The sequence below is a fragment of the Mustela erminea genome, chromosome 4 (genome assembly GCF_009829155.1).
Source record: "Mustela erminea isolate mMusErm1 chromosome 4, mMusErm1.Pri, whole genome shotgun sequence".
In the NCBI taxonomy this organism is placed as follows: Eukaryota; Metazoa; Chordata; class Mammalia; order Carnivora; family Mustelidae; genus Mustela; species Mustela erminea.
The window spans coordinates 79,243,557-79,254,939 of NC_045617.1; positions in this window are offsets into that span (position 1 = coordinate 79,243,557).

An 11,383-nucleotide genomic window follows, 5' to 3' on the forward strand; every position below is an offset into this window, starting at 1 on the left:
GACTGTGAAGTCTGATTAACATCCAGACTTTTTCAAAACTTTGGCAAGATAGTCTCTTGAAAATAAATCCTTCATTAACTTTAAGGATGACAGCTGTGTTCATAATTCTTTAAGCATATCAGAAATGTTTTTGCAAAGCAATAAAAGGTCAAAGACCGAAAACTCACTTTTAATAGACCATTTCTTTAACCACGACCGTTTCTTTAACCATGTTTTTCTCAAAAGTTTATATTAAAATGCAGTTTACCTATTCCTTCTACTTCAGGTATTAATTATTTTGACAAGCAATGGGGAAGTCTCAGGAATATGTGAACTGATGAAAACAAAAGCAATGATGTTTCCAAGGATGCACCTGACAGCTCTTAGGGGATCTAGAGAAATGAGAGCAAAATTACAATGATTTCAAGTGTTTTAGTTATACACTAAGGCAATTTAAAATTGTAAAAATTCATCAGATTTATACTGAACTTAGATCTTTTATGAATGCATAGTAACTTTCTTTTGTAATTTTAATGCTATAAATTTCTATTATAGTGATTTGACTTTCTATTATGAAAAAGTGTACTTAGTATGGATTTATACATTGAAATGTAGTTTTATATGTAGTAATAACTGTCTTGATCTATAATATACTTGTCTCGATTACTAAATCTTAAATTTGTAGAGTTCTGTTAACAGTTTTCTTTGTAACTAGGTTACATTTTATAATAGATCTTTATTATTTGGTATATTTTTCTATCTTGGATTTTTGTACTTTCTTTTTTTTTTAAATTTAGTATTATTTTTTTAGTATTCCAAGATTCACTGTTTACACACCATACCCAATGTTCCATGCAATACGTGCCCTCCTTAATACCCACCACCACGCCCTCCCAACCCCCCACTCCCCTACCCCCCTCTTCTCCAAAACCATGTTTGTTTCTGAGAGTCCACAGTCTCTCATGGTTCATCTCCCCTTCCAATTTCCCTTAACTCCTCCTCTCTGACTCCCAATGTCCTCCGTGTTATTTCTTATGCTCCACAAGTAAGTGAAACCATATGATAATTGACCCTCTCTGCTTGACTTATTTCACTCAGCCTAATTTCCTCCAGTCCTGTCCATGTTGATACAAAAGTGTGGTATTCATCCTTTCTGATAGAGGCATAATACTCCATTGTATATATGGACCATATCTTTTTTATCCTTTCATCTGTTGAAGGGCATCTTGGCTCTTTCCACAGTTTGGGGACTGTGACCATTGCTGCTATGAACATTGGGCTACATATGGTTCTTCTGTTCACTACATCTGTATTTTGGGGGTAAATACCCAGTAGTGCAATTGCAGGGTCGTAGGGTAGCTCTATTTTTAATTTCTTAAGGAATCTCATCTTCACACTGTTTCCCGAAGTGGCTGCACTAACTTGCATTCCCACCAAGAGTGGAAGAGTCCCCCTTTCCCCATATCCTCTCCAACACTTGTTGTTTACTGTCTTGTTAATTTTGGCCATTCTAACTGGTTTAAGGTGGTATCTCAATGTGGTTTTCATTTGACTCTCCCTGATGGCTAATGATGATGAGCGTTTTTTCATGTGTCTGTTAGCCATTTGTATGTCTTCTTTGAAGAAGTGTCTGTTCATGTCTTCTGCATTTTTTGACATGATTATCTGTGCTTCAAAGGCAAAGGAAACAAAAGAGAAAATGAACTTTTGGGACTTCATCAAGATCAAAAGCTTCTGCCCAGCAAAGGACACAGTCAACAAAACAAAGAGGCAACCCATGGAATGGGAGAAGATACTCACAAATGACACTACAGACTAAGGGCTGATATCCAAGATCTATAAAGAACTCTTCAAACTCAACACACACAAATTAGATAATTACCTCAAAAAATGAGCAGAAGACATGTACTTTCTTTTAATACCAAAGTACATGTATAGGGGAAACTATAGTTTCCCTATAGAAAGCTAGAAAGGTAGATGCACAAAGCTAAATTATTTGATTAATCAAAATAAATAATCAAAATAATAAAAGCTAAATATTTTGATTACTCAAAATAAATAAATTATTTAATTAATCAAAATAAATAAATCGACAATATTAAGAAGCTTGAAAAGGTCATGGGCATTTCTGTGATCCTTTCATTTTCAAATTAGAGTGGGATTTTTCCATTATCCCGAGATTGAAGCAGTTTTATAAATTTCACTATTATTATCATTATTATGGTTGTTGTGACTTCTGACTTGAGATATTAAAAACATTCTGTTTTAATGCTACCAAACCATCTATATATTCTAGATGGATAGAGCACATTCTATACTGAGGCTTTAGAAAAGGAAAAAAAAAGGCAAATTTATTAGCATACCAGACAAACAGTGAAGTGTCATTAACAATCTGCACATCCTGTTTTCCATGGCAGGGATTCTCAGATAACAGGAACTCTTGCCCTAGAGATGAACTGCAAAAGAGATTGGCTCTAGAGGAAAAGGTTTGAGCCTACAGAGATACCCACAGAAGACAGGTGGTATTAACCAGTAGCAACAATTCTGCTTCTTATCAGAATCCCTCTATAGTATTCTTTCATTCCTGTCAGGGCAAGATCAGCTTCCCACTGCTCCATCTCCCCAAGTGTGCTATATCAAAAGCTAAGGCTTACTTCTCATTTTCTCTGAAGATCTTTTAAAGAAGTGTGGGTCTATTTATGAATCAAATCACTTTATTACTTAGGGATACAAAATTAATTAGCTAATCAGTTAATTAATTAATTAAAAATTTAAATTCCAGTGTAGTTAACATACAGTGTTATATTAGTTTTAGGCATACAAGATAGTGATTCAACAATTCAGTACATCACCCAGTGCTCATCTAAAATGCCCTCCTTTTTTTTTTAAATTTATTTTTTATTTTCAGCATAACAGTATTCATTATTTTTGCACTACACCCAGTGCTCCATGCAATCTGTGCCCTCTATAATACCCACCACCTGGTATCCCAACCTCCCACCCCCCACCCCTTCAAAACCCTCAGATTGTTTTTCAGAGTTCATAGTCTCTCATGGTTCACCTCCCCTTCCAATTTCCCCCAACTCCCTTCTCTCTAACTCCCCATGTCCTCCATGCTATTTGTTATGCTCCACAAATAAGTGAAACCATATGATAATTGACTCTCTCTGCTTGACTTATTTCACTCAGCATAATCCCCAGCACCTATTTAACCTATTCCCCCACTACCCTCACCTCTGGTAACTATCACTTTGTTCTCTGTAGTTAAGGGTCTGTTTCTTGGTTTATCTCTCTCTCTCTCTCTCTTTTTTTCCTTTGCTTATTTTGTTTCTTAAATTTCACATGTGAGTGAAATCATATGGTATTTGTCTTTTTCTGGCTGACTTATTTCATTTACCATTATACTCTGTAGCTCTATCCATGTTGTTGAAAATTTCATCCTTTATTATGGCTGAATAATATTACACTCTAAATATATGCCACCTCTTCTTTATCCATTTTTCTGTTGATGGTATTTAAACTGCTTCCATAACTTGGCTACTGTAGATAATGGTATACATGCATCCCTTTGAATTACATAGGGGTGCATGTATCTCTTTGAATTGTTTTTGTATTTTTGTGTAAATACCTGGTAGTGTGATTACTGGATCATAGTGTAATTCTATTTTTAACTTTGTGAAAAACATCTATACTATTTTCTGCAGTGGCTGCACAAATTTGCATCCCCACCAGCAGTGCATGAGGGTTTTTTTTCCTCCATATCCTCTCCAGCTCTTCTTCCTTGTGTTGTTGATTTTAGCCATTCTGACAGGTAGTGAGGTGACATCTCACTGTAGTTTTGATTTGCATTTCTCTGGTAAGAGATGTTGAGCATCTTTTCATGTGTCTGTTGGCCATATGTGTATTTTCTTTGTAGAAATGTCTGTTCATATCTTCTGTCCATTTTCAGATTGGATTATTTGCTTTGGGGTGTTGAGTTGTATAAGATGGTACTAACCCTTTATCAGATAAGTCATTTGCAAATATCTTCTCCCATTCTGTAGTTTGCCTTTTAGTTTTATTGATGTTAAGGATATTACTATCTGTACTCTTTTCTTGGATTTTTAGATTTCAGGTCTTTAATACATGTTGAATTTATTTTTGTACATAGTCTAAGAAAGTGATCCAGTTTCATTCTTTTGTATGTTGCTGACCAGAGTTTCCAACGTTTGTTAAAGAGAACATCTTCTTTCCATTCCATCTTCCTGCTTTGTTGAAGATTAATTGGCCACATAATTGTGGGTTTATTTCTGGGTTTTCTATGTTGTTCTATTAAGCTGTGTGTCTATTAGGGATATAAAATTTAGGGGCACTTGGGTGGCTCAGTTGTTAAACGGCTGCTTTTGGCTCAGGTCATGATCCCAGGGTCCTGGGATTGAGCCCCCCACCCTCAAGTCTTGTTCCTTGCTCAGCGGGAAGCCTGCTTCTCCCTCTTGAACTCCCCCATGCTTGTGTTCCCTCTCTTGCTATCTCTCTCTCTGTCAAGTAAATAAATAAAATACTTTAAAAAACAGATACAAAATTTAAATAATATTGGGAACCTTAGCATTTTAAAATTCCTATCACATGTGCCAGAAAAAGATTATCTTTAATTTTCCAAGAGAAGTAAATTTCAAATCAAAATCTATTCAGCGTGACTTTCAGTTTTCCTTTTCTCAAAATGAGATAAAATTCCTTTTTAATCATTAAGCACTTACTAGATATGACTTTTTCTCTGTGCAAATAACCCCAACTGGAAAAACAAAAACACTCCATTTGTAACTTTTAGACAAGAAAACTAATACACAATTCATTTATAGATAGGAGTTAAAGATTCTTCAAACTTGCTGTCATCATCTTTATTAGAAAGAATGAAATGTGATTAACAATAACAGAAAATCATTCATGTCTTCCAGAAAATTGATCATGAAAAATTTGTTCATATACAGACAATTATCTTCTACATAAAAATATTCATATATATCTCCACTGGAAGAAGGAAGAACAAATCTTCCTGGATATCTTGTTTACCAGTGAGAAAACTCCAATAGCTCTCCTATGCTTTCTTTTAAAGAAAGAGAAGAGAGAGGGTAAATTTGGGGTAGCCAAACAATGATATCTTCTGTTATATGTAAGGTCAAGTGAAGCAATAATCAAGAATCAGACTCAAATTATGTGTTGGGGTTAAGGAATTTATAGATGAACAATGAGGAAGTGTAGTCAAGAAGACAGTAGGTGTTCATAAAACGGCTAAGCTAAGATTGTCCAGGGAAAATAAAGATAATCATTCAGAGGCTAGGAAAAGAAGTAGTGGTGTTTTCAGAAACAGAACACCAAAATTTAGTATCTACCAATGCCCAAGGATGAGTTCTACCCATCCACCGACCCAGCCCTGACAAAAAGTGAAAACTTTTTTTTTGAAAACCTTTGTCTTCTTTTCCGGTTCATAATAGTTCATAAAATAATAGTTTGAATTATCACAAATATGGTTTAGTTTTACCCATTTTGCTTTCCTAGTTGACCTTTCATTCTTTCATTGTAGGGACTCTTTGTCAGAGGAGAACTCTAATCTGTATTATTTTACTTATGGTCATTAATTTACGCATTCCACAAACGTTTATTAAGGGTACATTTTGTGCCATGGTTCATGGTGCTAGGTCCTGAGATTCCAAAGGTGTTTGGTGTTAGAAGAGGCAAATAAGGGTGCCTGGGTGGCTCAGTGGGTTGGGCCTCTGCCTTTGGTTTGGGTCATGATCTCTGGGTCCTGGGATTGTGCCCCATGTTGGGCTCATGCTCAGTAAGGGATGTGCTTCCCCCTCTCTCTCTGCCTGCCTCTCTGCCACTTGTGATCTCTCTCTCTCTGTTAGATAAATAGATAAAATCTTAAAAAAAAAAGAAGAGGCAAATAAGTAAATTTATAATTGTGGTAGAAAATAATATGTTTTATATTTGTAGAACTTCATGGTGTCAGAGCATTTTCTGGAGAGGTCAAGAGTGGCTTCATAGAAAAGGTGTCTAATTTGAATTCTGGTAATTAAGTTTGACTGGTGGAGAAGTTGGGTAGGCTATTTCTGGCAGAGGGAAAGACTTATAAATATATAGAAATCTAAAGTAACATGTCTTATTCAGAGAACTTTATGATGTGATGGCATCATAGGTATAAGATAAATAGATATCTGGAGAGGCAAATTTTGATCAAAACAGGACACATATGATGCTACAAAGTGTAGCAAATGAAAAGCCATCTTTAGGTTTCACATATGGGTTGTATTGAAATTGTGGAAAAATCACTTTAGTGGCAGTATGAAAAGTGATAAAAAAGAGATAAAAAGAAATGAAAGAGAGAAGACCAGTTAGGAGGCAAATACTGTAATACCAAAGAAAGATGAAGAGAGTTTAAATTTGAAGTAGCAATAAGACAGGATAAGGGAAAATGTTAGCTAGATAAGACTTGCGGACTAATTGTATTTGGAGAATAAAGGAAAGAGAAAGTCAGAATGAGTTCCATGTGCCTTCTTTGGGAAATTGTGAGGTAGGTGCCATTATCCAGCTAGAACAGAGTGTGGATACATTTTAGAAGGAGAGTGGCGAGTTCAATTTGCACATACTGAGTCTGAGATACCTGTGAAACATCTAGGTGGTTATACCCATTACACAGGTGGTTATGTGAACCTTGTGCTTTGGAGAACAGTAAAGGCTAGTTACAGATTTCATAGTTATCAACATAGAGAAGTTAGCAAATACTTGCATTTATACCCTTCAAGGGGATATAGTGAGGTGAAAACAAGAATAAGATTTGTGAGGATAAGGATTATATTTGCCTTCCTCATTGTTGTATTTGTAGCTCAGCACCAGATACATGGTAACCTTTCAGTATATGCTTGTTTAAGGAACAAATAGTGAAGAGAATCCAGAAAAGGAAGTAATGGGGAAGATTAAGAGACAACGAAGGTTAATTAGGAGGAAAAGCTTGGTGTCATGTACACTCAAGAAGGAGATTCAATAAAGGATTTGTCAACAGTGTTTAATTCTGCAAAGAGGTTACACAAAATAGAAATTGTAAAATTAGAATGTGTGCTTCTTTCCTTTTATACAGAAACCCAAATACACGTATTTTATTTTTATTTACATTCAATAAAATCTTAGTAGTGGAATGTATGTCAGACCAGGTTTTTGGTAGATGAATTTCTTTTTATTCAACTTCAGATTTCCTTTATAATTGTCTGAAGTACATTTTTATCAGAACCAACAAATGTGTATTAAATGAGACTGTCAGGAAGCAAAATGATGTTTTGTCAAATGTAGGTTAAATTATATAATCAATGATATATAGACACAAATATTTGGAGGCCTTAAGAGTGAAAACAAGTATTTTATTTTATTTTTTTAGCATGTTATATTCTTGTGAATTCTCATATTAACACAGAAAAGCAGCTAAGTACTCCTAAGGTATAGAAGAAAACTGAAAAAAAAAAAAAAAAAAAAGCTTTGTAAATGTTAACTCAGTGTAAACTCACCTAAGGTGTTTTAAAGTTAAATAAGGAAATTAATTCTGCAGAATAGGTTTCATTCAAGGCACCTGGGTGACTGAGTTGGTTAGGTGTCTGACTCTTGATCTCAGCTCAGTCTTGATCTTAAGGTCAAGTCCCACATTGGGCTCCACAGGGTACAGCCTACTTAAAAAAAAAAAAATAGTTGTTCATTCATTCATTCAACAAATATTGACTGAGTACCTACTATGTGCCAAACACTGTTCTGGGTCATAGGGCTATAGAAGTGAATGAAGCAAACCTAATTCATATCCTCTAAGACCACACAGTTATAGGTGATATGAAAAGTATATGATTAAGAAAAGTTAGGTAGTATAGAGTATATAACAAGATTTAGTATGTGCCTTTATAGTATCAAAATATAGTATCAAAAGTCTTACAGGAATGTTATTTTTTAACTACCTTGAGGAAGTGCAGTTTATTTTGAGAATTCAAAAGTGAGTAGTTAGTTTGACATATTGAGAGTGGAGAGGTTTGAAGAGATCATCCTGAATGGAAAGGATAGCATATGCTCCCTTGGGTAGAAAGAAGCCAGCATATTGGGAGAACTGGAAGCAGAAGGCTTTATCTGGAGCACCAGAAGAGGAAAGAAGTGTGCCCCTTGGAGAGACTGGAGAGAAGGGACATAGAGCCTCAGAACTATGTTAAGAGCATGATTTTCATCCTTACATGAAAACTGGTAAATGATTGTAAATGAGTGACATGAACAGATGGGAATTCTTTGAAAACTCTTTGTTCAGAGTATTAGAAAAACACTAGGAAATGAAACAATATGCAAAGAAAGCAACTATCATTTTTAGGGTATTATCTTCTATGACTAGGAATTTATTCATATAAAAATTAGAAATGAGGACACCAGGTGGCTCAGTTGGTTAAGCCTCTAACTCCTGGTTTTGGCTTAGGTCATGATCTTAGGATTCCGGAATCAAGCCTGGCATAGGTGTAGGGTTCCTCACTCAGCAGAGAGTCTGCTTCTATGCCTCACTCTCCCTCTGCACCCCTGCCACTCTCTCTAAAAATAAATAAATATTCCTTTTTTTTTAAAGAAAAAATTAGAAATGATAACATTCTTTTAGGATTCTTGGGAGGATTAAATATGTGAAGTGCTTCACATGGTTTCCAATACATTATAGGAAATGTTATTTTCCTTCTTAGTCTCTAGATAAAGTAAAATCAAGTTAAATTGACTGTTTACCACTTTGTTTAAAAGTAATTTAATGCTAAGTGACTGACATTGTTAGGGGAAAAAGTAGAAGGTTTTCAAGAATATGACTTTCCATTCCGGGAATATCCTTCATCTATGTATTAAGGAAGGAAGCCTGATATTGTCAGAATGACATCCTTGATGGGCATTGGCCTTTAGAGGTACCAAGATCAGAAAGGCCTAAATAAAAAAAAAAAAAAAAAAAAAAACCACCACCACCACCAACAAAAAAAACCAAAAAACCCCAAAGGCCTACACCTGGGAGACCACCATAATACAGGATTGCCTTGGGATATTTGCATTCAGTTTGAGGTTAATTATAATTACCTCTAAGTCCCTCAGGAAGTCACATCATATTAAAATCTTCTAAGCACCCTGAATATCCTGCTTCACTAGGGAAAACAACTTGAAGCCACACCAGGCCTCATAATGGAAATTTTCATCATATTTATGTCCTGAAAGCCTTGGTTTCCTAAAAATGGTGTTGATAAAGCAGTTTGTAGCAATTTATAGATTTGAAATTTTGAGTGAATTTTAAAAGAAAATTCTCCAGTACAGGTGCACAACACATCTTGAATTTTAGGGTTTCTCTTTCAGATTGAAAATGTACTTAAAAGGGGAATATTATTTAATATACTTGGCAGTAATAGTGCTTGGGAGTGACTGAGAGCCTTCTAAGACTCTCTTAGCTTTCAAATGAGTGTGGGAGCTATGGCACACAGTATCCACTGGCTTCTGAGGAAGTCTTTTGGCAGAATGTCTAAATACCAAACTCCAATAGATGTGCTTTTCTAGAAAAATAAAATAACAAGAAGCAGAGGCCATGACTGTTAATTATTACATTATTTCAAAGCACAGAATTGTTTTTTAAGCAGGCAGTGGTAGGAAAATATTCCAGCCTGGATCACCATTTATTTTGAAAATTAATCAAAACATGATCATTAGAGCTCATATGTAGATGGTAAGCATTTCGGGAAAAGTGCCCTTTCCATAATTCTTCAGGCTTGTGATGATGTGAGCTGTTGATATTTTTGTTTCACTTATTAAATTGTTCTAATATAGACAAATAATGCAGCCCTTAGTACTGACCTCAAAATTTGAGTTAGTTGAAATTGAACTGAGTGGAAATTGCAAAGTTTTCACATACTATGAGGTTTTATACTTCACTCAAAATCTTGAAATTGGTTAAAAGAAACAGAGACTAGTAAAGAAAAAGTACCATGTTCCTTAGAAAGATAACTAAGAAAGGTAATCAACTAAAGGGACATATATTTTTTGAGCATGATAAATAGAACTGTTTAGATCAAGAAGATTTGTAGTTTAGCTCTTGAAACTAGGGTCCATTAAAAAGAGAAGACAGAGTTTATTTTATAGATACTACCTGTCAATTGCATTAACACTTTACATTGTTGGAATAATGGAGCACACAAGCAACCATGCTAGAAGATAGAAAGTGAAAATACATTGATTCCTGATTCATTGGCTGCCTAGAATCATAAAAATTCAGACATCATTTGACAACAACAACTAGTCTTTTCAAATGTTTTGGAGACTTAGAGAAATATCAAAGGAATTATCATTAGTAGTAGTAGTGGTATCATTTTTCATCCTGGCTGCTCAATATGCATATATGTATAGCAACGGAATGCTTACACTGGCACAAGAAAACATACGGCAGTATTTACAGGCAAGATGAATAACCAAGCCTATATCTGATTCTTAAGATGTATTCAGGTTTTTCTACTGACAAAAAATATAATTTGAAGTTAATCAATTTTGGTACTGTTGACATTAATTTAGAAAAGGTATAACAAATAATAAAAACACAAAATAGTAGTGGTTATGTGGGGTTTTTTTTTTTTTTTGTGTGTGTGTGTGTGTGTGTGTGTGTGTGTGTGATATATGCTGAGTTTAAAGAAATGAGTATGACTTCTGCCCTGGAGGACCTTACAGTTTAAGTGGAGGAGGAAGAAAAGAAGTAATGACAATGGCATATGAGGAAGGTATATAAACAGTAAAGTGTTTATTCCTTGTGAAATATTTGGAAAGTAATATTTAGTCTGTATCTAAAAGCCCTGTGAAAGTTACTTGAGAAGAGTAAAAGGTGGTAGTGCATCCCAGACAGAGGGAATGGCATGGTCAAGGACTCAGAGGCATACAATTGAATGGGCCTATGCCTACCTCTCAACTACATGCTTTTCTTCCTATCATCCTTATGTAAACTAGTCTTATCACCCAAGTTTTTTAAACCTAGAGACCTAGGTTTAAAAAACCTAGAGGGCTGCTACTCCTACAAATCCTTCTTTACTCCTTTATTTTTTACTCACATATGTACCTCTGAATCTTTCCTAGTTTTTCTCCTGCTTTTCCAAAAAGAATTTTCTGCCCCATCTTAATTGGTATCATTAAAATAAAATTTGATTCCAGAGCTATTAGAATAGCTTCTAAAAGGGTATTTTACTAGAAACTAGTTTTACTCTAGTACATCCTTTGCCTTCCAGTCACTCCATACACTCTCTTATCTGGTTCTGAACAATTGCCATCTTTCATGCTTTGCTTGCACGCCTGCTCTTTCTTTTCACTGAAATGCCCTTTCCATCCTCCTGCACATGACCTGACTCAGTTTTCAAGG